The 26,904-nt window shown below is 38.2% G+C and overlaps 1 non-coding gene across 1 annotated transcript; it reads left to right on the forward strand.

Annotated features, from left to right (window-relative positions):
* Nucleotides 1–10,014: 10,014 nt before the first annotated feature.
* LOC113833981 lies at nt 10,015–10,121 on the forward strand. The gene has a single exon (XR_003482213.1). It is a non-coding gene; the product is annotated as a U6 spliceosomal RNA (small nuclear RNA).
* Nucleotides 10,122–26,904: the final 16,783 nt, after the last annotated feature.

Genomic DNA, 26,904 nt, shown 5'->3' on the forward strand with positions numbered 1-26,904 from the left:
TGTTGGTGGTGTCATTGTGTGGATTTCACCCTCCTGTTTCTTTTTGTGTTTGGTAAAATTAGATTATCTATTGCCTGTGTTTTTGTGAGTGTAGTTATGTTCGTTGGGTTGGAGTTTTCCTTCCAGAACCTTCTGTAGTGCTGGATTTGTGGATATGTATTGTTTAAATCTGTTTTTGTCATGGAATATCTTGTTTTCTCCATCTATAGTGATTGAAAGTTTTGCTGGGTACAGTAAACTTTTTCTGGGTTGACATCCATGCTCCCTTAGTACTTGTAGGGTATCTATCCAAGACCTTCTGGCTTTCAGAGTTTCCATTGAGAAGTGGGGTGTGATTCTGATTGGTTTGCCTTTATATGTTAGTTGGCCTTTTTCCTTTGCTGCTCTTAATATTTTCTCTTTATTCTGTAGATTTGGTGTTTTGATTATTATGTGTGTGGGGGGGGGGCGACTTCTTTTTGTGGTCCAGTCTGTTTGGTGTCCTGTAAGCTTCTTGTACTTTTATAGGCATATCCTTCTGTAGGTTGGGGAAGTTTTCTTCTATGATTTTGCTGAATATGTTTACTGTACCTTTGAGCAGTGTTTCTTCACCTTCTTCTACACCTCTTATTCTTAGGTATGGTCTTTTTACGGTGTCCCATATTTCCTGGATTATTTTGTTAGGGATTTGTTGGACTTGAGGTTTTCTTTGGTCTATGAATGTATATCCTCTAGCAAGTCTTCAGTAGCTGAGATTCTCTCTTCCATCTCTTGAATTCTATTAGTTATACTCACATCTTTAGTTCCTGATCGTTTATCCAGCCTTTCCATTTCCAGCATTGCCTCATTCTGTGTTTTCTTTATTGTGTCTATTTCAGCTTTCATGCTTTGAACTGTTTCAAGAACTTCTTTCACTTGTTTGGTTGTTTATTCTTGGGTTTCTTTAGATTCTTTAAGAGATTTGTTTATTTCTTGAATTTTTTGGGTTGTCTTTTCCTCCATTTCATGTAATTTTTTGCTTGCTTTTTTTTCTATTTCTTTAAGGGATTTTCTTGTTTCCCCTTTAAAGTTCTCTATCATCTTGCTGAGATATTTTTTGAGGTCCATCTCATCTTCATGCTCTGTGTTGGGCTTTTCAGATCATATTGGTCTTTTTGTTGTTGAGTGAAATCTTATTCTGTCTTCTTCTCATATCTTCTTCTAATAGCTGCAGGTGGGGTCTCTCTATCTCCTCTTGTGACCCAGTGGTGTGTGTGGGGGGCGGGAATTCACTGTCCCCAACTCTGGATGATCTTGCCTCTCCTGGTAGTCTCCTCAATCGTTGTGGATCAGTTGGCGGAAAGAGATGGAAGAGTGGGGTGTTTCCAGATTCAGGGAGCTCTTCCTTGTCTCTGCATGTCTACTCCAAGCAGGCGGGCTCAGGCCCAGGGAGATTGGGGTGAATGATGGTTTGGGCGGTAGGTGGGTAAGGGCAGAGGCTCACTCACCTTGTTCCTGGGTTGGTTGGCAGAAAGAGATGGAAGAGTGGGGTGCTACCAGATTCAGGGAGCAGGGAGCTCCTCCCTGCCTGGGCGTGTCTACCCCAAGCTGGCAGGAGCATGAGAGGGTGGGAGGTGGGAGGTGGGGGTTGCGGGATGGGGGGGTGGTCAGGGTGAGTGATGGTTTGGGCAGGAGTTGGGTAAGGCCAGAGGCTCACTCACCTGGTTCCTGCGTAGGTTGGCGGAAATCGAGAACAGCATTTTTTTCCCCAGTGCTTTCTCTTTCCTATAATCTGGTCATGTTGGTTATCTTTCTTCCCATTTATTTTCCCAGTGTTTCTGGCCTTGCTGTTTTGACCCTAGCATTTGTTTTAACCATAACATATCATTATCTATGGTTGCCACCTCCTTGCTCTAACAATATCCTCCCAGATAAAAAGGCCATCACTATTTGAATATGAAGTGACGCACAATTATTGCCAGAGCAGTCACTGGGTCACAGTTTCTGCTTTGAGGTCAGAACTTACAAAACACAAGGTTCTCAGTGAGCCTAGTGAGACCAGTGGTGTAACCTGCTACCATTTTAACACTTCCTGAATAACAATCAAAATAAGAGCAAATTGAACTTCAACTTACCAAGCCAGCACACACCCTTAGCACACATTACTCCTAACAGCAGTGTCACCATCACTGAGGAACTTGTTAGAAATTCAGTATGTACACCTTAGAAAACTCATTGGGATATATGTTCACCTTTGAGAAGAGCTATGCAAATGCTAAAAATTAAGATCAGAGCTCTAGCACACACTCTTCCAGGACATTTCTTTTTACACAGATCAGGGTAGAAATTGAACTTTTCTTAAATGTATATGAAAACTATTGAGTCACTTCCATTCTCCGGTGGAGAAATCTAAACAGCAATAGAAACTAAGACTAAATGTCAATTATATCAATGATTTTGCTCAATTTTATTTTATTATCTCTCTCATGTGTGTATGTGTGTGTATGATATATGTGTGGGCAAATGTGTGTATGACATATGTGTGTAAGTACAGTGTGCATGTCTACAGTATATAGAGTCCAGAGGACAACTTTTAGGCATTTGGTCTCTTCTACCATTTGGTTGTGTGAATTGAATGTGGCTAGCAGACATGAAGAGTGATTGCTTTAGCCTTCTTGACAGACTCAGTGATCTCTTCTAACCATTTGGAGGAATTTCTCTTAGTAAAATGTCAGTGTGTTATACTGAAAAATAATTAGTAGTGACTAAGCTTGTGAAAGGAAGCCCCTCCCACCCACCACATACAAAAAGTTGCACTTCCATTGAATTTTTATTTCTTAATTATAATGTTTACATAATGTTACTATTTATTAAGCATGTCTATAAATTTTCATTCACTTCTTATTTTTCTCTTTTTATTAAAAATAGATTTTTATACAATACATCTACTGATTGATTGATTAGAAAATTCATGACAATGGAGAAGTTGAAATGTTGCAGATCCAGAACCTATTTTCAATTTATGTGGGGCTGTCTTCAACCATCTTATTAAGTACTCCTTGCCCACCTCTGTGACTAACCTAACATTCATGTGACTGAAAGGCAAAACCCTTTGAGATGTATTAATTTAACATAATACCAGCTTCTACCATCCAAAAGGCAAAGAGTGCCCTCTGATAGCATCTGAGGCCTATGGCAGAATTTTCCCTACTTTGCTTTAACTAACCCATCTAATGTTTCCATCAATGTATTTTTAAAATGCATTCATTTATTACTTTTTTGTTCTGTCATTATAGAAACCTCAATTTGTTTCGATGTTGAAACATGAAATTTGGGTTAACCCGAATTTGTGTTCCTGGGCAATGATCACTCATATTTGATAATATAATAAACTATTATTTATCCCCTGGTTAGTAAGAGTTGTGTTTTTGTGTCAACAAGCTCATTTCTAGGAATCTAAGAGCCACACAGCCACAAGAAGTTAGCATGCTATTAAACAGTTGCTCCTAGGGTAATCTTTTACCCTGAAAATTCTTAAGAGTCCACTAATACCCAGTCACTCATCTTGAATTTGAGATCACGGGCATTGTATCCTGCAAACATGTCAGGTAGCTTGTGATATCAAGTTACTATAAGTGGAGAACAGAAACAGGAAACAATAAACATCACAGCTTAAATATTTCCATGCTCTGTTTCTGTACTTATACTGTTCTGATCTTATTTCCAAATTCCAGGCTTCATATGTATTAGTAAAACACTCACTCAGGAGGAGTAGATGCCAGCAAATAAGCAAATTGAGGGCTCAAATCAATAAAGTAGAAACAAAGAAAACAAGACAAAGAATCAATAAAACAAAGAGTTTGTTCTTTGATAAAATCAATACGATAGACAAATCTTTATCCAAACTAATCAAAAGGCAAAGAAAATATGCAAATTAACAGCATTAGAAATGAAAAGCAGGAAATAACAAGAGACACTGAGGAAACCCATAGAATCATCAGGTCATACTTTGAAAACCTATACTCTACAAAATTCAAAAATTTTAAAGAAAATGGGCAATTTTCTGGACAGCATGATTTACTAAAGACATGAACAAGTTTTGGTAAATTTGCAATATAATTTGGTGAGTGCTTTTAATATCAGAACTCCAGGGCCAGGACAGGAGGATTGTGAGGTTGAGGTCACTTTGGGTCATATAGAAAGAACATAGCTCCATCCCTTTCCATATCAGCCCTCCCTCTCTACAACTGGATTCTGGGAGTTTGGATCAGTGCTTAGCTGTGGATGTCTGTTTCTACTAGATGAAGGCTCTATGATGGCATTTAAGGTAGTCATCAATCTCATTATAGGGGAAGGGCATTTAAGTTATCCTCTCTACTATTGCTAGATTCTTATTTGGGCTCATTCTTGTAGATTCCTGGGAATATCCCTAGTGCCATGTTTCTCATTAAGCCAATAATGGCTCCATCTATCAAGGTATCACTTTCCTTGTTCTCCTTCTCTGTTCTTCCCCCAACTCAACCCTTCCCTCTTCTCCTCCTCTCTCTCTCTCTCTCTCTCTCTCTCTCTCTCTCTCTCTCTCATATCCTTCCCCTCCCTCTTGCTCCCAATTTTCTCAGGAGATCTTGTTCCTTTCCCCTTCTGGGGTGAATCCATGTATGTCTCTCTTAGAATCCTTGTTTCCTAGCTTCTTTAGCTGGTTATCCTTTGCTTTATGTCTAATATCCACTTATGAGTGAGTACATACCATGTTTTTCTCTCTGTGTCTGGGTTACCTCACTCAGACAATGTTGTGGAAAATCACAGAAACAGCTGACCTAAGCAAGTGGGAGCACATGGACTCCAGACTGACAGCTGGGGAACCTGCATAAGATCAAACTAGGCCCCCAGAACTCAGGTTTCAGTTGTGGGGGCTTGGGCAGTCTATGGGGCCACTGTCCATGGAACCAATATTTATCTTTAGTGCATGAAGTGGTTGTTTGGAGCCCATTCACTAGGGAAGGATACCTTACTCAACCTAGATACAGGAAGGAGGGCCTAGGTCCTGCCCCAAACGATGTGACAGACTTTGATGATTCCCTATGGGAGGCCTCACCCTCTCTGAGGAGTGGGTGGGGGTGGGATGGGGAGACGGTTGGGGTAGTAAGAGGACATGAGAGAGAGGGAACTGGGATTGGTATATAAAATAAGATTGTTTTAATTTTAAAAATTTAAACAATAATTTAAAAAGTGAAAAAGAACATAAACAGTACACTATCTTCAATGAAACTACAAAATTAAAATAAGTATATATACAAATCAGCATTAAATTATATGCTTATATTCAGTTAATTATAATGTGGCTTTGTACCTTGAGTGAATTTCTCCACATTAAAATATCCCAAGTGGGCAGTCCTGAAATCACATACAACTAACATTATACAAGCTGACATATCCATATCTACACATTCAGTTCATCTATCTGTCTGTCTGTCTGTCTGTCTGTCTGTCTGTCTATCTATCTATCTATCTATCTATCTAATCTAATCTATCTATTTTAAGCAATTAAAGAAATAGAGGAAGTCATGAATTTATGAGATAGCAAGAAGCTGCATAGGAAGGGTTTGGAGGAAGAAAACGACAGGAAAATATTGCAATTATATTTAAATTCAATTTCTTTTTAAAGAATTCTTGCCGGGCGTTGGTGGCACACACCTTTAATCCTGATCACTCGGGAGGCAGAGGCAGGTGGATCTCTGTGAGTTTAAGGCCAGCCTGGTCTTCAGAGTGACTGCCAGGATAGGCTCCAAAGCTACACAGAGAAACCCTGTCTCAAAAAAACAAACAAACAAACAAACAAACAAAAAAGAATTCTTAAAAATGCCGCTTATTTAAAAACTATCCTGTGGAACGGCCTGGGGGTGTATGCAGCACAACAGTGAGTGGCTAGCATGGGTGAGGAGATGGCGCTCCAGCTCTGATACCACCCATATATATGGTATGGGTTGAATTATGATTCTCCAAAAACTTGTGTATTGAAGTGCTAAATCCAAGTGCCTCAGCTGGCCTGTAACCTTATTTGGAATTAGGGTAATCACAGATGTAATTTATTAGACTTAAATCCTTCTGCATAGGGTAGGACCTATGTTGTCCTTGTAAGAGGGAGCTATAGATTATACACACACAGACACACACACACACACACACACACACACACACACACATATGCACACACACAGAAGTCAGGGGGAGGGAGGAAAAAAGGGAGGGAGTGGAAGAGAGCACCATGTGAAGATAAAGACAGAGATATAATTATTAGAATACAAATCATTACACGCCAGACTAAAGTGAATAAAGAAATTCTAACAACCCTGAGAAAGAACAGTTTGATGATTTTGTTGTCGTTAGAAAGACTGATAATTTTGTTAATTATCAGTCAACAAAATCTATGATATAGAGATGTTTTATGAAACTTTGTGCAGCTGTGTTGGATGAGTGCATGTTTAGAATTGTAATATCCTCTTTGTGGTTTTTCCTTTATTGAGTAAGAAGTGATTTTTATTACTTCTGACAGGTGGCTAACTTAATCTGCTTAAGAGAAACTTAGTTCCCTTTCCTCTATAGTTTCAAAAAAGTAGCTCTAGGCTAAAAATAACACAACTGGAGGGAAAACATTTGAAGTTGTTTGCATGTATTTCCCAAGTCCCCCCCTCCCATTACTACCCTTAGTGGAATTTTCTATTTCTCACATACATATTGCCAGCACCCTTTTATTTTCAAAGACCATTTTGTGCAAAAGAATTTTTTAACTTCTCAATGTGACATTTTCAGTTTCAAAAAAATTCGTTTTCATAGTTTCAATGTTTTCACTTGATCAAAGATAAACTAACCATCCTATCTTATTACCACCACAAATGGCAAGCTTTAGATAAGAAAGTAACTTATTTTGGTTCAGTTCAGCAACCATGCTTCAATTTACTCATAGGTGATAAATATTAAAGTTTCTTTTAGAAATGGAAATGGGAAAAAGAGGTAGCTGGAGAAGGACATTGCTTTGATCACTTTTTCACAACATGGTTATTTTCTCATACATTTTACCAATGAGGCATGTGATAGAAAAGTAGTACTAAACCTTGGTGTCAGAACAAAGTAGTAAAACATTCATCTTCAGTTTTCATAAATATATGCAATTGTGATTAAATAAAGTCTCTACATTTGCACATTCTTATGGCTAATATAGTACTCAGGGAAGTTTCCTGTGCTATAGTTAATTGTGATCTTCCTAAAATCAGAATTTATCTTTCTAGTTCTTCTGGGTTTTAACATTTCTATTGAATAATCAACTGTTATTTCAATTGCTCTGTGTCTGTATGTGACTTGACCCTTTTTTCCTATGACATTCAGCATCATTTCCTTATTTTGTGTTTTTAGTGTTTTAACTATAATGTATTATTAGGAGATTTTTTTTCTATTTCTGTCTATTTTAGTTCTGTTCTAGTTCTATTTGTATGCCACTTGTACCTGGATAGACATCTCTTTCTCTCAATTTGGGAAAATCTTTCCATGATTTTACTGAAGTTTATTTTCAATACTTTGGCATGGAATTGTTTCTGTATGTTCACAATTCATAGTTCTTTTCATGCGTCCCAAATTTTCCCATGTTGTATACACTTTAGTACTTTTTTCATTGAGTTTGGCTGAGTGACACAAGCTTATATCATCTCAAGCCCTGATATTTTGTTATTCCCATGGTACATTCAGTTGGCAAGAATTTTCACTAATTTATATTTGGTTAATAATTTCATTCTGAAAGTCATTTTAGTTTGACTTCCCTTACACAATTTTAGCTCCTTATTGAACTCTATTTTCATATTTTTAATTGCCTTCCTTAGTTAATTCAGTTGTTTGTTTTGTTATCTTAGAAATTAATTGCTGTCTTTCCTGAGTTGTTTCAATGTATTTATAAGCATTGTTTTGAACTATTTGTCAAGAAGTTCCAGCTATTTTCATTGGTGCCATTATTTTGGGATTGTTAATTTTGGAAGAGACATTTTGTCTTTATTTTTCATTTCTGTGCTGGGACTTAAACATCTGTAGTTAGGTTTTTGGTTGAGTCTGTCTCCTTCTTTTCCTTCCTTCCTTTCTTTCTTCCTTCCTTCTTTCCTTCCTTCCTTCCTTCCTTCTTTCTTTCCTTCCTTCTTTCCTTCCTTACTTCCATCCTTTCTTTCATGCTTCCTTCAATCCCTTTTTCCTTCCTTTCTTCTTTTATTCATTCTTTCTTTCCTTCTTTCTGTCCCACCTTTCTTCATTTTTCTTCCTTGTTCAGTTCTCCTTTCTTTTGACCGAGGCATTTGCAATGTACAGGAGAAGAGGAAGTCATCATAGCCTTTTCCATGGCTGTTATTTCAGGTTGTACACCCTCTCTCTACTCTTCTCTGGAGAATAAACTATTGTCAAAAGTAGCAGTTGTTATATAGGGGTCAACATACCCCTGGATGCTACTTGTTCTGTCACCATGTGGTGTTGTTACCTGTACTTCAGTGCCCTACCCAATGCCAAATCTGATCCACTCCAAGTTTATGTGTGCTTGGAGAAAGTTGTACCAACTGAGTATACATACCAGTCTTGGGGATTTTTTTAAAAGTCAATTCATGCTTGATATCTTTTGGGAACACCTAGAAGACAAAGTGAATGTATGTTTCTCTAGGAAAGTTTTGCTTTATTTCCTTGTCCTTTAAGCACTAGCAACAAATAACCATGTTCAAAGCAAGGATTTTTTTCAGACAAAAGAGGTATTATGTTAAGCCACCAAATCAAATGAGAACCAATGCAATTGTGAATAATTATGAAAGAGAAGCCACATAATTTTGTGCTGCTTTCACATTCGGTTTTGAATATGCTTTGTTTCTCTGAAGGTGGATTGTTGAGCAAACCATTCCCTTCTTTGAATAAACCCAAGGTTCTTGTCTCTAATACATTTGAAATACAAAGGGAGAAATATTGCATCACTTTCAATCTAAATCAAGGTGTTAAACCACTCAAATAGGAATTTCAAAGGTTGTAGTGTTAGTATGGGAAAAAATTAGCAAGCACATATTCTCAGCCTCTTTGTGATAGTAGACATTCAATAATTGGAAGCAGAGTGTGCTTTGGGATATGCTATTGGTTGTCTGCTGGACTGGCAAAATAAGTTCTAGACTTCAAGTCAAATGGCAAGAAGTGATAAGAGCTATGAAGGGATATTGCCTCACATTCCCTACTGAATATTAGTCATGGGGACTTGTGTCTGTCTTCTTTATTTTGCTTACTCCGAAATATGGTTGCTGTGATAGTAATATCTTTCCAAACTAATTGTCCTATTTTTATAAGCTTATATATGATGATGTTTTAATAATGCCAACTGCTAAAAACCAATGTCAACAGGATTTTGAATCACATAGTTTTCTTTTAAAATGTAATTATCCAAAATAATGAAATTCTTATGAGATTATTGGTGAGTTCACTGTCAGCATGGATTTATGGATTCCTAACAAAATTGTTCATAATCCTGCCATACACAAAGGGCAGGAATATGGCACAGGGCATATTACCACATGGCTGACTTTAGAAGCTGATTTCTTGGAACTAAAGAGATTTAGTCTATTGAAGAAGCCATAAACTTATTTTACTGTAAAGCAGAAAAACATTAAAGCTCATTTCATGTAGAATTTACAGTGTTCCATCTGGAAAGAAATACATAGAAATGTTATAAAGTGTTTTGAAGCCTTTATAGTGATAGAAATGATTGTTTTTAGTTAACACACTGCAGTCATGAGACATTTCCTTTAATTTCAACAAATTTAAAAATTATTACCAATAAACTTTTTATACAATGCTATCTCTTGTACACAACAATAAGGAAAACAGAAATGAAGAATTGTATAATTAGTATGTAAATAATTGCTTTTATTTTGTATGAAGTTTTATTTTTAATTAACAAATCAATCAAAACGTTGACTATCTTCATCAAATGGCTTCAAGAGGTACATTATTTCAGGACAACAATTGAAAATCATAATCTGTAAAGAATCCCACTAAGTGCTCTCTTTGGCAGCACATATATTAAAATTGGAAGGGTGCAGAGAGGATTAGTATAGCCTCTGCACAAGGATGACATGCACATTTGTGAAGCATTCCATTTTTTTACACTCACAAAAACATAGGCAATTGATAATCTCACATTACCAAAAGCCAAAAGAAACAGCAGGGTAAATCCACACACCATACCACTACCAACAACAAATCAAAAACAAACAAGAATAAGCACTCAATGGCCTTAATTTCCCTCAATATTAATGGTCTTAACTCGCCTATAGAAAGACACAGTTTAACAGAATGGATACAAAGACAGAATCCATCCTTCTGCTGCATACAAGAAACACACCTCAACTTCAAAGACAGAAGATACCTAAGAATTAAAGTTTGGGAAAAGATTGGAAAAGATTTTCCAATCAAATGAACCTAAGAATGGGCCGGGATAGCTGTCCTAGTATCTAACAAGCTAGATTTCAAACTAAAATCAATCAAAAGAGGTGAAGAAGGTCATTTCATATTCATCACAGGAAAAATCCATCAGGAAGTAGTCTCAATTCTAAACATCTATGCCCCAAATACAAAGGCACCAATGTTCATAAAAGAAACTTATTAAAACTCAAATCATAAATAATACCTCACACAGTTATAGTGGGAGACTTCAACACCCCACTCTCACCACTGGACAGGACCACCAGACAGAAACTTAACAAAGAGACAAAGGAACTAACAGAAGTTTTGACAATTGGGATTAACAGACATTTGTAGAACATTCCACCCAAATACAAAAGAATATACCTTCTTTTCAGCATCACATGGAACCTTCTCTAAAATCGAACACATACTTGGCCACATAACATACCTCAACAGGTACAAAAAATTGGAATAACCCCTGTGTATTACCAGACCACCATGCTTTAAAGTTAGAGTTCAAGAACAACACAAATCACAGAAAACCTACAAACTCGTGGAAATTGAACAACATGCAATTGCACCATTCCTGGGCCAAGGAAGAAATAAAGAAAGAAATTAAAGACTTCCTAGAAGTCAATGAAACTGAAGACACAACTTACCCAAACCCTTATGGGACCCTTTGAAAGCAGTACTAAGAGGAAAGTTCATAGCTCTAAGTGCTCACATGAAGAAACTAGAGAATAGTCACATCAGAGAATTGACATAAAAACTGTAAGCTCTAGAACAAATAGAACCAAATTAGCCCTGGAGGAGTACAAGCCAGGAAATAATCAAACTGAGGGGATAAATCAATGAATTCAAAACAAAGAAAACAATTAAAAGAATCAATGTAACAAATAGTTGGTTCTTCAAGAAAATCAATAAGATAGACAAACCTTTTATCCAAACTAACCAAAAGGCAGAGAGAGAACATGCAAATTAAAAAAATCAGAAATGAAAAGGGGGACATAACAATGGACACTGAGGATATCCAGAGAATGTTCACTTCATACTTTGAAAACCTGTACTCCACAATATCCAAAAATTTAAAGTCAATGGACAATTTCTGGACAGATATTACTTCCCAAAATTGAACCAAGAACAGACAAGCAACTTAAACAGACCTATAATAACCCCTAAGGAAATAAAAGCAGACATCAAAAGTCTCCCAACCAAAAAAAGGCCCAGAGCCAGAAGGTTTCAGTGCAGAATTCTACCAGAAATTCAAAAAACATCTAATACCAATTCTCAAAGTATTCCACACAATAGAAGCAGAAGGGTCATTGCCAAACTCTTTTTACAAGCCTACAATTATCTTGTAACCCAAGCCACACAGAGACACAATTAAGAAAGAACTACAGACCAATATCCCTCATGAACATTGATGCAAAAATACTCAGCAAAATAATGGCAAAACTGAATACAAGAACATATCAGAAAAATCATCCACCATGATAAAGTAGGCTTTATCCCTGGGATGCAGGGTTGGTTCAACATTCAAAAATCGATCAATGTAATCTACCATATGAACAAACTGAAAAAGAAAAACCACATGATCATCTAACTAGATGCTGAAAAAGCCTTTGACAAAAAGCCAACACCCCTTCATGATAAAGGTCCTGGAGATTTCAGGGATAACAGGAACATAACTGAATATAATAAAAAACAATATACAATAAACCAACAGCCAACATCAAACTAAATGTAAAGAAACTCAATGAGATTCCTCTAAAATCAGGAACAAGACAAATCTGTCCACTCTCTGCATATCTCTTAAATATTGTCCGTGAAGTTTTAGCTAGAGCAATAAAACAACAAAAGGAGATCAAGGGAATACAAATTGGAAAGGAAGAAGTCAACTTTCACTGTTTGCAGATGGTATGATAGTTTATATAAGTGACCCAAAAAACTCTACCAGGGAACTCCTACAGCTGATAAAATCCCTTCTGAAAAGTGGCAGGATACAAGATTAACTCAAAAGATCATTAGCCCTACTATATACAGACAACAAGAGGGCTGAGAAAGAAATCAGAGTAACATCACCCTTTACAATAGCCACAAACAACATAAAATACCTTGGAGTAACGCTAACCAAAAAAGTGAAAGACCTATATACGAAGAACTTTGAGTCTTTAGAGAATGAAATTAAAGAAGATGCCAGAAAATGGACAGATCTCCCATGCTCTTGGATAGGTAGGATCAACACAGTAAAAATGGCAATCTTGCCAATAGCAATCTACTGATTCAATGCAATCCCTATCAAAATCCTGGCACAATTCTTCACTGACCTGTAAAGAACAGTGCTCAACTTTATATAGAGAAACAAAAGACAGGATAGCCAAAATAACCCTGTACAATAAAGGAACTCCTGGAGGCATCACCATTCCTGACTTCAAGCTCTATTATAGAAGTCCTGAAAACAGCTTGGAATTGGCACAAAAATAGACAGGTAGACCAATGGAATCGAATTGAAAACCCTGATATTAACCCCCATACCAATGAACACCTGATTTTTGACAAAGAAGCTAAAATTATACAATGGAATAAAGAAAGCATCTTTAACAAGTGGTGCTGGCATAACTGGATGCTGGCATGTAGAGGAATGAAGATAGATCCATGTCTATCACCATGCACAAAACTTAAGTCCAACATGTGGAAGGGCCTAGGCCTGGCCCAGGATGACGTGGTAGACTTTGGGGAGCCCATTTTGAGGGCCTTACCCTGCCTGGGGAGTGGAGGGGGGATGTCTAGGGGCAGGTGGGATGTTGGGGGGAGGAGAGGGAGAGGGAGAGGGAGAGGGAGAAGGGATTGACACGTGAAGCAAGCTTGTTCCTAATTTGAACTAATAAAAAAATTAAGTCCAAATGGATCAAAGACCTCAACATAAATTCAGCTACATTGACCTCTTAGAAGAGAAAGTGGGAAGTACCCTTGAACTAATTGGTACAGTAGACAGCTTCCTGAATATTACACCTGTAACACAGACACTGAGATTGATAATTAATAAATTGGACCTCCTGAAACTGAGAAGCTTCTGTAAGGCAAAGGACACAGTCAGCAAGAAAATAGCAACCCACAGACTGGAAAAAGATATACACCAACCTCATATCTGACAGAGGGCTGATCTCCAAAATTTACAAAGAACTCAGGAAGCTAGTTTCCAAACACCAAATAATCCAATTAAAAAGTGGGGTATAGAACTAGATAAAGAATTCTCAATAGAGGAATCTAAAATAGCTTAAAGACAAGAAAGTGCTCAACTCTTGTAATATTATAGGTAGAACTTTTCTCAATTGTGCTGGTTTGTATGAGAAATAGTCTCCATAGCCTCTGATATTTCAATACTTAATCCCCAGCTCACAGTGTTGTTTAGGCAGGTTATATGATCAGCCTTACTTGAAGGTGTGTCACTGGTGGGGTGTTTTGAGAGATTATATTCCTGTCTCACTTCCAGTTTGCTCTCTGCTTCCTGTCTGTGATTGAAAATGATATTTCTTGGTTTCCTGCTCCTGCCCCCATGCCTTCCACTTGCTGTCATTCCTCCCAGCAATTGTAGATTCTCCTTCTGGAACAGAAAATAAACCCTTTCTTTAAAAAATAGAAGGAAAGAAAGAAAGAGAGAGAGAGAGAGAGAGAGAGAGAGAGAGAGAGAGAGAGAGAGAGAGTGCTCACCAGGGAAATGCAAATCAAAGCAACTCTGAGAAACCATCTTACTCCTGTCAGAGTGGCTAAAATCAAAAACACCAATGATAGCTTATGCTGGAAAAAGAATGTGGAGAAAGGGGAACACTCCTCCACTCCGGGTGGGAGTGCCAACTTGTACAGCCACTTTGGAAATCAGTATGGTAATTCCTCAGGAAAATGGGAATCAGTCTATCACAAGATCCAGCAATTCCACTCTTAGGTATACACCCAAAAGAAGCACATTCATACAAGACGGACATTTGTTCAACTATGTTCATAGCAGCATTATTTGTAATACTCAGAACCCGGAAGCAACCTATATGCCCCTCAAATGAAGAATGGATAGAGAAAATGTGGTACATTTACACAATGGAGTATCACTCAGTTGAAAAAAGCAATGGAATCTTGAAATTCCCAGGCAAATGGATGGAACTAGAAGTAACCATTCTGAGAAAGATATCCCAGTCACAAAAGTACAAACATGGTATACACTCACTCATATGTGGATTTTACACATAGAGCAATAAATTAACAGCCTACAATCGACACTACCAGAGAAGCTAGGGAACAAGGAGGACTTAAAGTGACATACATGGTCCCCCTGAGAAGGGGAAAGGGACAAGATCTCCTGAGCAACTTGGGAGCATGGGGGAGGTGAGAGGGAGCCAGGAGAATGAGAAGGGGAGAAAAGGAGGGGTGAGGAGGACATAAGGGAGCAGGAAGGTTGTGCAGGGAGAAGAATAGAGGAGTGCAAAATAAGAGATACCACAATAAAGGGAGTCATTATAGGTTTAAAAAGAAATAGGGAAATGTCCAGAGATCTACAAGGATGACACCAACTAACAATCCAAGCAACAGTGGAGAGACCTACTTAAATGCCCTCTCCTGATAATGAGATTGATGACTAACTTATATGCCATCCTAGAGCATTCATCCAGCAGCTGATGGAAGTAGTAGCAGATACCCATAGTTAATTCTGAACTAAACAGAAATCTAGTTGCAGAGAAGGAGGAGTGATGAACAAAGGGGTCAAGACCAGGCTGGTGAAACCCACAGAAACAGCTGACCTGAACAAGGGGGTGCTCTTGGTCCCCAGACTGATAGCTAGGAAACTAGTATGGAACTGATCCAGATCCCATGATCGTGGGTGTCAGTGAAGAGGTCTCAGAAATTTACAGGGCTTCTTATAGCAGATCAGTACTTATCCCTGACACAGGCATGGACTTTGGGAGTCCATTCCACATAGAGGGATACTCGTTAAGCCTAGATACATGGAGGAGGGACTAGGCCCTATCCAAAAGGATATGACAGACTCTGAAGAACCCCTTTATAATGACTCACCCTCCCTGGGGAGAAGAAATGGTATAGGATAGGGTAGGGTGTTATTGGGGGCAGGGAAGGAGGGGAGGGAGAGGGAACTGGGGTTGACATGTAAAACAATCCTGTTTCTAATTTAAATAAAAAACAGAGAAAAACAAACAAACAAACAAAAAGAATCCCACTGAACATATCTGTAGTAGGTGTCAAGGGTATGTGCTAGTATAAAATCAGAATAATAGAAACTTCAGGAATGTTCACTCCTCCTACTTAGTTTCTGTGAAACAAACTATAGCAAGCTATCACAGTTTTGTAAGAAAATCTAAACCATTTGTAAAGTAGACTTGTTTTCATAGGTAACTATAGCTTACTGTTTCTTCATTACTTAGTAGATGCCCACAATGTTCAATGTACTATGTTCCCCTCTAATGGTTAGTCGTATCAATGTAACACAAACTACTTGGGAAGAGAGAATCAGTGAAGCACTGTCTAGAACAGGTTTGTGTATGGGTATGTTTCTGAGGGAGTGTTTTGATAATATTAATTGAGTTGAGAAATTCCTACACATCGTGCATGGAACCTGTCCCTGAGTTTGTCTCCTGAATGTTGTAAAGCAGAGGGAAATTGTACACAAGTAGGCATATGTGCATAAACTCGTTTATCCTGCTCTTGAGTGTAGATGTGATGTGTCTTGTTCCTTAAATTCTTATAAACCCTACTTACCCAAAATGATGGACTATAACTTATAACTTGGAAATGGGAACTAAAATAAATCTTTTCTCTCAGAACCTACTTTTTGCCAATGTATTTTTATCACAAGAGAAGAAAGGAAACTAGGATAGACTAGGAACTAAAACTAGAAGTAGAATCATTTCCCAGACAAACCTGACTTAAAAAGTTCTTACACAACTCGAACATCCTCATGAATGAAATGTGAAAGAATTTGGAACTTTGGAATCATGCCACATAAAAACACATTTTAGTGGATGGCTCCACAATCAACTGTATATAACAAATTGGACTCAAAATTTTTATACATATATAAGAAATGGATATAAAATTAAATGGGAAGAGAATGGTAATGTGAATTCGTGAGGAGCTGAGGAAGCACTTAAATATGATCCAGATACCTTGTATGAAATTCTCAAAGATCTAATACAAATTTTTTTCTCACTCACTGCCTTCTCAGATTATTGTCTATTTAAATAATGAGCAACTTAAGTTTTAAAATGGAAATAGGTAAATAAATCAAAAGCCCACAACTCCAATAGATAGGACCTCAGAGGTCAAAACCTTATGTCTACACTGATATTTGAGACTTTTAGAAACAAAGTTCCAGTTTCTCAAGGGTCTCTGGACACACTGGAGTGAAATACCTGTCTTGCCTCTGGGGATACTGCCAGATCAAGATTCAGATTCAAATCCAGAACCAGAGCCAGAGTCAGACACAGTCAGACCCCGACCCAGAACCAGACCCAGACCCAGAGTCCTATTATTATTATTATTATTATTGTTGTTGTTGTTGTTGTTGTTGTTGTTGTTGCTGTTGTTGTTGTTTTACCCTTTCAGCTCTAGTAAGCCTCAGCATATGAGCATATAGTATTCTTTTCAGCATGGAACTCTGAAGTAAGAGAAAGTGGCAGATGCTCTAAGAAAGCACCAGCAAAAGTAGCAAACTGTGGTAAAAACTGTGTGAACTGTTAAAACATATTTTCTGTGTGATGTGCACAGCACCAAACAAAGAACACAATTTTTTTCTCTTTTTAAGGAGGAAGGATAAGGATGCTTACCTGATAAAATAAGTTTTTAATAAAACTCTCATTTCTTTATCTAAGCTAAAATACTTTTTATGCACTAAAGTGTAGTTTGAAAATATTAGAAAGCTATAAAAATGTTTTTGTATAAATCTTTATAATGATCAAGCAATATACAGTAAGTACTATTTTATTTCACCTGGATTCTTTTCTATATGTTTGAAGTAGATAAATAGTAACATGTGTTATCTTTATAGATCATATTTTAACTGCATAATAATAGATTGAATGAAGTATTCATGAGAACAACAACATATCAGGGATTCCCTTTAAATTATCCCAGAAAAATAAAAAGGTGGAAGAGACTGATGCTGAAAATGGAAAAATTGAAAGGACAGCTTTTTTAAAAATAAATTTTCTTCTCGCTATTACAAACAATGCTGCTATGAACATGGTTGAACATATGTCCTTGTTGTATGAACATGCACTATTTGGGTATATACCCAAGAGAGGAATGGCTGGATCTTGAGGTAGACTGATTGCCATTTTTCTGAGCAACTGCCATACTGATTTCCAGAGTGGTCTTACACATTCGCACTCCCACCAGCAATGGAGGAGTGTTCCTTTTTCTGCACATCCTCTCCAGCATAGATTGTCATTGGTAATTTTGATTTTAGTCATTCTGACAGGTGTGAGGTGGTATCTGAGAGTTGTTTTGAGTTGCATTTCTCTGATGGCCAAGGATTTTGAGCACTTTCTTAAGTGTCTTTCAGCCATTTCAGATTCCTCTGTTGAGAATTCTCTATTTAGTTCTGCACCCCACTTTTTAATTTCATTGTTTGGTGTTTTGGTAGCTAGCTTCTTGAGCTCCTTATATATTTTGGAAATCAACCCTCTGTCTGATGTGGGATCGGTAAAGATCTTTTCCCATTCTGTGGGTGGTCGTTTTGTCTTACTAACTGTGTCCTTTGCCTTGCAGAAGCTTCTCAGTTTCAGGCGGTCCCATTTATTAATTGCAGACCTCAATGTCTGTGCTACTGGCATAATGTTCAGGAATCGGTCTCCTGTGCCAATTTGTTCAAGGGTAATTCCCACTTTCTCTTCTAGAAGATTCAGTGTGGCTGGATTTATGGTGAGATCTTTGATCCATTTGCACTTAAGTTTTGAAGGATTTTGAGCACTTTCTTAAGTGTCTTTCAGCCATTTCAGATTCCTCTGTTGAGAATTCTCTATTTAGTTCTGCACCCCACTTTTTAATTTCATTGTTTGGTTTTTTGGTGATGCCCCTCGACTGAAGAATGGATAGAGAAAATGTGGTACATTTATGCAATGGAGTACTACTCAGCAGACAAAAAGCAATGGAATCTTGAAATTCGCAGGCAAATGGATGGAACTAGAAGAAACCATCCTGAGTGAGGTAACCCAGTCACAAAAAGACAAACATGAGCCCTCATCCAGTGGCTGATGGAAGCAGAGACCGACATCCACAGATACACACTGAAATGAACTCTGGGACTTAGTTGCAGAGAGGGAGGAATGAAGAGGGAAGGGGTCGGTACCAGGCTGGTGAAACCCACAGAAACAGCTGTCCTGAACAAGGGGGAGCACACGGACCCCAGATGCTGTCTGGGAGGTCAGTACAGGACTGATCCAGACCCCTGAACTTGGATGTCAATGAGGAGGCCTCTGTACTCTAGGGGGCCCCTGGTAGTGGATTAGCATTTTTCCCTGGTGTATGAAGGGACTTTGAGAGCCCATCCCACGTGAAGGGATGCACTCTTGCCCTGGACACATGGGGAAGGGCACAGGCCCAGCTCAGGATGATGTGAGGACTTTGCGGAGCCCCCGTTGAGGGCCCTACCCTGCCTGGGGAGTCGAGGGTGGATGGGGTGGGGGGTAGGTCGGGGGTGGGGGAGGAGGGATATGAGGGGAGGGAGAGGGAGAAGGGATTGACATGTGAAACAAGCTTGTTCCTAATTTGAACTAATAAAAAATTTTTTAAAAAATTTTCTTTAAATAAGAAACCATCTTATTTTACATATAAATCCAAGTTGCCTCTCCCTCCCATCTTCCCATGTCCCCCACAAGCCCCCCATCCATCCCCATCCACGCCCCAGACAAGGTGAGGCCTTCCATGAGGGATCATAAAAATCTGTCAAATCCTTTGGGGCAGGGCCTAGGCCATCCCTTGTGTATCTAGGCTAAGAGAGTATCCCTCTGTGGAAAATGAGTTTCTGAAGTCCTTTCATGCACTAGGAATACATTCTGGTTCCACTGCCAGAGGCTTCACAGACTGCCAAGTGCTCCTAACTGACACCCACATTCAGGGTGCCTGGTTTGGTCCTATGTTGATTTCCCAGCTGTCAGACTGGGGTCCATGAGTTCTCACTTGCTCAGGTCTGTTGTTTCTGTGTGTTTTCCCAGCGTGGTCTTGACCCCTTTTGGTGGTCACTTCTCCCTCTCTGAAACTGGATTCCAGGAGTTTGGCTCAGTGCTTAGCTGTGGATCTCTGCTTCTGCTTCCATCAGCTACTGGATGAAGGCTCTAGGATGTCATTCAAGGTAGTCATCATTTTCATCATAAGGAAAGGGCATTTAAGGTAGCCTCTCCCCTAGTGCTTAGATTCCTATTACAATAACATTTGGTTTCAATGGAGTCTGAAAGATAGAGGGGCCTCGATGATATTCTACAAATTCTGAGAAACTATAGACTCCAATGCAGACTACTACCCAACATAGCTATCAATTACAATTAATGGAGAGAGAAAAACATTACACAATAATAACAAATTTGATAAATTTAATTTAACTGAGGTGTCTTAACACTAATTTGCATGGGGAGAAATACCTGACAGATTTCTGGATTTATTGTCTATCCTTTTAAATGGAATCACTCAATTTTTAATTGGATTGTCCTAAAGGGACTGAAGATCAAAGTTCGTAACCCATGACACCAACGATACAGAAAGCATAGAGTTATTACAATTTTTTCAGTAATCTCCATAAATATTGTAATTATGGCATCTCACTGAATTCTGGTGAGTTGTTTGTCTCATGCTATCTAGGAAAATGCCTTCCATGAACCAATTATGAAAATTAAAATTCTTCATAATTAGCTGAAACTAAATTGTGCTGGGAACTTTTCTGTAACTTTTAATTAAAAGAGGTGATAATTACTTTTTCTTGGAATCTTAAATAAGCATGATTATATTTATAATGATTATTCCATATTTGGGTAATATAAGCATCAGTAGAGCTACCAATTAGTACAAATGTCTAACATATAATGCTTCCCATTTACCAGTTCCTATTTATTTTACTATATTAGGCCACTAAATCCTCCCAGCAATCCGAAGGTAGGTGTTAGCATCATTCTCATGAAGCTAATGAGAAAAATATGGCATAGGGCTGAGGTTTAGCTCAGTGAATAAGGCTCTAAGTACACCATGCTTTTCAAAGTAAGTAAAACAAACTTTTCAGACTCCTCAAATAAGAATGGCAGGGTGTTTCCTGGGAAGTTTTACATTGAGGTCTTACTGTTTCGCACACAAAAGGCTTCCGGTTCTCATTCTTCATAGGCTATTGAAATATTTGTGGATCTGACTTTAATTTTATCTATCTGTTCCTATTCATTTCCAACTCATACCTAAGCAAAATACAAACTCTATGATTACCAGAGACATGGACATGCATTTATGTGGACATGCATTATGTTTTCAGAACAAAAAGTGGTATTCTCTTTTCTCTTAAGAAAGCAAGGAAAGGAGGGAGAACGGATTGACATGTGAAGCAAGCTTGTTCCTAATTTGAACTAATAAAATAAAATAAAAAAACATAAGAAAAAGAAAGCAAAGTCAGTTATGTGAAGACCACATACAGACAGATTGCATAGTTCGATATACCATGTTGCTCTCAAGGTAGTCAGTTACCACTTCAAGTTTTCATAATTTCTAGGTTAGAAAACTGTTCTCTACTAAAACCACCTACTTCTACTCCAGAGGGACCATGGCTGCAAGAGTTGTAGTAAAACAATGAAATATAAGAATGTGGTGTCTGATGGGGAAGGGCGTAGGTCTGGCCCAGGATGAAGTGGTAGACTTTGGGGAGCCCCTTTTGAGGGCCTTACCTTGCCTGAGGAGTGGAAGGGGGATGGCTAGGGGCAGATGGGATGTTGGGGGGGAGGGGAGGGAGAGGGAGAGGGAGAAGGGACTGACATCTGAAGCAAGCTTGTTCCTAATTTGAACTAGTAAAATAAAAAAAAATAATTTTTTTTAAAAAAGAATATGTTCATTTCTCTACACATTTAACTATTAAAATGTGACATTAAGTGCAGTAAGAGCTACAAGGCATCTTACTTTGAATTCACATTTGTAGCCATGAAATGTTTTATGGAAGATGTGTAAATAAAGCACAAATGAACGGCACTAAGGAGGGACAAAGTAGATAATCCTCTAAGAGAGTGTGGTGAGGAAGGTGGTGTTGCCATGTGATAGTGAACACATGTCAAAATAAAATCTTAATGCTATATCATTCTCACTTTTGTACATTAAATAGTAAGAGCTTGGACTTTAGAACCAAACCTAAATGAAAAAAAAATGTATCTTTGTTTTACCTTCTAGCAGTTTTTTTTATTTGGGTGAAGTTTTCCCCCTGATTATATTCAGCTGCACACCAGTGTAATCACATGCTGAGCTGGCTTATAAAAAGAAAGGCAAGTTTTTGTTATTATTATTATTATTACTTTTAGTTTTTTAATTGATTTTTTGAGATTGCATTTTAATTATAAAATTTCTCCTTTTCTTTTCCTTCCTGAAAGCTCCCTCCTATACCCCTCCCCAATCTCCTTCAAAGGCATAACATTTTTTTTTAGATTGCTATTCCATATATTTTTGTTTGTATATGTGTTCCTAAATATAAGCTGTTGAGTCCATATTATGTTACTTGTATGTATGTTTTCAGGGCTGTTTGGTGCTTTCCAACCAATGGGTATGCTTTTCTTTAGAGAAAGCCCCCTTTCCCATTCTCAGCATTACTCTATTACCTGTGGTTCTTTGTGTAGGGTTGAGAATTCCTAGGCTTTTCTCCATGAAGTTTGTCATGCTTGTTGATGTACAACTTGTTTACTCATTGGGCAGCCATGTTGGTGAGACCTTAAGGGTATAGCTTCTGATGTTATCAGGAGATGCAATCTCACAGTAGCTACCCTAAACCCCTGGCCTTTCTGCCCCCATTCATCAATGTTCAGTGAGCTTTAGGTATAGTCATGTTTTGAAGATACAACCACTGGGACTGGGCTCTATAATCCTACATTTTGGTTGTTTGTCATTTTCTGTAGTGATTTCCATCTATTTCAAAGAGAAGATTCATTAATGAGGAGTGAAGACTATACATATCCGTGGGTATGAGGACAAATGCTTTTAGATTGTTGTAAGTGGTTATGCTGCCTTAATAAATTAGTGGTTGTAGATTCTCCTCCAATAACTGAGATTTCACTAGCACTGTTATGGCTAGTTTTTTACTACCAGGCATGGCATCCCTCTTGTTGAGCAGATCTTGAGTCAAACTATTGAGCAAATGGCTACCAACAATGTATGCATGCCACTACTGCACCCATAGGGTTATGCCGTGCTCATCATTGATATCATTCAAAGGCATCATAGCTGTGTAGGAGTGTTGTTGGCCTCCCTCCTTTGGAAGCTTGCACACCCCCGTTACTATGAAAGCTAGACCTTGGGTAAGGAACATTCAGGTCAGTTTTAGCTCAGGTTTCTCTAGGCCCTGTTTCTGAAGTGCATGGTGTGAAGACAAGTTATTTTTTTAATTGAAAGATTCTTCTCTCATACAATACATCCTGACAAAAGCTTTTCTCTCCCTCCAATCCCCCCACTATCTTTACCTCCCCTCTTCCTTGGATCCACTCTCCCTCCATCTTCCTTCAGAAAATATCAGGCCACCAAGAGAAACCAAACAGGACACAAAATACAATAAGACAAGGCAAAGCCCTCACACCAAAGCTAGACAAGGCAACCCAAAAGGCATAAAAGAGGCCCAAGAGTAGGCTAATGAGTCAAAGACATGCCTGATCCCACACAAAACACCAAGAAAACAGCCACAACATACACTCAGAGGACCTGGTGCATCAGGCACCATGCTTGCTGCTTCAGAATCTGTAGGACAATATCTTCCCTTCTTGGTTGATTCAGTGGCCCATATTCTCCTGGTGTCCTCCATCCCCTCTAATTCCTACAATTTTTTCCTAGCACTCTCTCATGGGATTTCTTAAGCTCCCATGGAGAGACCTGATGGAGGCTTCCAATTTACATTCTCTCTCAGTATGTCAGTCTTCGAGTCTCTGCATCTGTTCCCATCTGCTGTCAGAGGAAGCCTCTCTGATGACAATTGGAGAAGGCACTAAGTGTATAGCAGAATATCATTAGGATTCGTTTCATTGATTTTTTTTTTAAAGATCAGTTATGTTTAGTTAAGGGAGCTATCCAGCTTTCAGTTCCTGGCCTCCCAGGCAGTATTAGGCATGGCATGAGCCTCAAGTTAAAGCAGACATTGGTTGGCCACTCCCGCAAGTTCTGCCCCACCATTGCCAAGTACATCTTTCAGACAACACAGATTGTAGATAATAGGTTTGTGGCTAGGTTGGTGTTCACATTTCTCTTTTAGTAGACTGCAGAGTAATTTAATGCACCAAGAAGACTAGAACACAGGGGTGAAGACTCTATGCAGGCACATGCTCAACCTCTCTATATTCAGTGAACTGTGTGAATCAGCCCCACTATCCATTGCAGAGAGCAACCCTTTGTCCTAACATCATCTTGGGTTGTTTGGGGATTTCCATGAAATCTCTTGGATGAACAGCTCGCAGAATGCAATCAATCCCACTGCTAGGAGCCTTGCCTGTGGGAACCATAAGAGATGCACAGCACAGTCTGGTCTCCATATCCCCCATCATTAAGCGTCCTCAATAGGAATGACTTCATGGATTCCAGAAATATTCCAATGCACTAGATTTCCATACCACCCTAAAAATGCCTCTCTGTTGGGGGACATGAGAGAGAAAAAGCAAACAGCTTTGGAACTCATAGAAAACAGCTCAGTGACATAACCAAGGTTGTTATGTCTCAGATAGGTAGAGTCCAAGGACTACATTTCCTGAGGACCTCATTCTGTTATTGAGCATATTTTTGCTTATTTACTTGAGGTCATCACATCTCTCATAATCTATGAGTTGTATGAAAACTCTTAGGTGGTTTTCAGCCCCTCTGGGCAGTGTCACTATTACTTACATTAACAGTGATTGATTTTGTCTAAGCATTGCAGCTGGAACAGATTAATGATTCAACTATCACCCTCAGAAAGAATTTAAAGTTGTAGATTGTTGATGAAGTTAGGTTGTTTTTGTTAATGGCTTTGAAGAAGAAAATCTTGGGGAACAATTTAAAGTTAAAAGAGGCACACTTTTGTTAGTTGAGCAAGGGAGTCAGGGAACAAGAAAAAAGGACCTGGTTATTACTAGTTGACATGTCTTTCATGCTAAAGATGGGTTGGTGACCAAAGACAATGATTAATTTCTTGTACCCACTTTTATCCTTGGCTTCCTGGTATGTTTCAATAAATTTTTTTGATGGATAGATGTGCACTCTGAGGAGTTAATTTGAAATGACTTTCTCTCTCTCTCTCTCTCTCTCTCTCTCTCTCTATATATATATATATATATATATATATATATAATGCATATACAGATATATATTAGTTTTATGATTCTCTTAAGATTTTTATAAGATTATCCTTTTAGGTAAATAATAAAATGATTAATCCTTTCTTTGTAACTAAGTGCAGCTGCCTACCAGTTCAAAAGGAACTGTCTGAAATATACTTGGCTTGATCAACCTTTGTTAGTCAATTTAAAAAAAATATTGATTTGGGGTAAAGATGTTATGGTGGAAGTTAATACAAAGAAAAATGTTTAACTACTTGTGGGATTCTCAGAAAAACGTGTAACTTGTGATCATAATGTGGTATCTTCCTGTGTAAAGATTTTAATTTGTTTTTGGGAAATATGTAACGTTTGGTTGTGAGGTAATCAATTCTTGAATAGAAATTTTTGTATTAGGAGGCATAAAGGAAATAAAAGAAGTAGAAGGAAAACATCAGGGAAGAAGGAGAAGGAACTATGTAGAAGGAAAACATCAGGAAAAATACAGAAGAAAAATAGGAAAGATGCAGAAGGAAAACTGGGAAGAAGAAGGAAAACATCAAGGTAGAACAACAGAGCAAAAAAAGTGAGAGGAGTACAGAGAAAAAAAGAAAACAAAATGATGAATTATGCTTTGCCCCCAGAAAAGTTTCCTTGGTGTGTGTGTGTGTGTGTGTGTGTGTGTGTGTGTGTGTGTGTGTAGTTGAGCTGACTCTATGCTGACCTGTTTCTCTGATGTGGAAGATGGGTCCCTCTGTACCCCTCCAAATCTCAGCCCTGACCTGTTTGTCTGACTTGCTGAGGATGGGTCCCTCTACATCCCTCCAAATTTCAGTATCTGTCTCTGCACTCTCCATCACTCCATCCCATCTCCTCTGCTCCACCTCCCACTCCTCTCTCCAGTCCACCCAAAAAATTATTCTATTTTCCCTTGGTAGGAACAGCCATGCATGCCTTATAGGGGTCTATGGATTGTAGCTTGATTATCATTTACTTAATTGCTAATATTGACTTTTAAGTGAATGCATACAACATTTGAAAGCAAACTCTTAATTAGAGAATGGACAGGACCTTTCTGCATTCACAGGAAGCCACCAACATTGCTATTCCAGAAAACGAAATACGTTTAGAACTAAGTAAATAAGTTCTTATCACCCAGAGGGGCTGTTCTTATCTCCATGAACAAAATCTGTGTAGAGATCTAACCATAGCTAGGCCACTATCCTCGAACACTCCCTGTTGTTTATTTTTTTATTTTCATATTTCAATTAGATTTTAATGACAATCAAATGTGTGTAGTCAGCTTAAGAAAGTGTTCATTGTCATTAAGTTTATACAGTCATGGAGATGACAAAGATAAAGGTAGAAAGAAGGCTTTCAAGAGACAGAAATCCAGGGACAGTTACAACAAAATATAGAAAAAAGTAAGAGTATATGTATAAATTCACTATGAACCATTCATTCTCTTTTTTTTTTTCCTGCTGCCATTCTGGTAAGATGTTTGGTTTATTTCTCCTTAGGTTTGTTTGTCTCATGTTCTAGATACTAACACTCTGTCATATACATAGCTAGCAAAGTATTTTTCCCCACAAGCTGTACGCTGCAGGTGTTCTTTGATGTGTAAAAGATTTTCTTCTTCATGAGGTCCCATTTAGCAATTGTTTGTTAATCTAAAAGTCTGAGTTACCAGTGTCCTATTAAGTCTGCTCCAGTGCCTTTAAGTTGAAGCTTATCTTCTTTCTTAGGGCTGTAGGAGTGGTCTTGGAGCTATTAAGGTGTAAAAGCAAAATATATGTCAGTTTTGGAGAGGACATCCTTTTCTGTTACCAGAATGCAACATGAAGGAAATAGGAGAAAGGAAAAGGAAAAGGAAAAACATTGAAAGGAGCATGTTAAGTGTGGCTTTGGAGGGATGGGGTCAAGGTTTGTGTAAGGAATCAGAGGAACTGAGATGGATTTTTAGAATTTTTTGAAATTACTT

Source organism: Cricetulus griseus, chromosome 2 (assembly GCF_003668045.3).
Source record: "Cricetulus griseus strain 17A/GY chromosome 2, alternate assembly CriGri-PICRH-1.0, whole genome shotgun sequence".
Taxonomy (NCBI): Eukaryota; Metazoa; Chordata; class Mammalia; order Rodentia; family Cricetidae; genus Cricetulus; species Cricetulus griseus.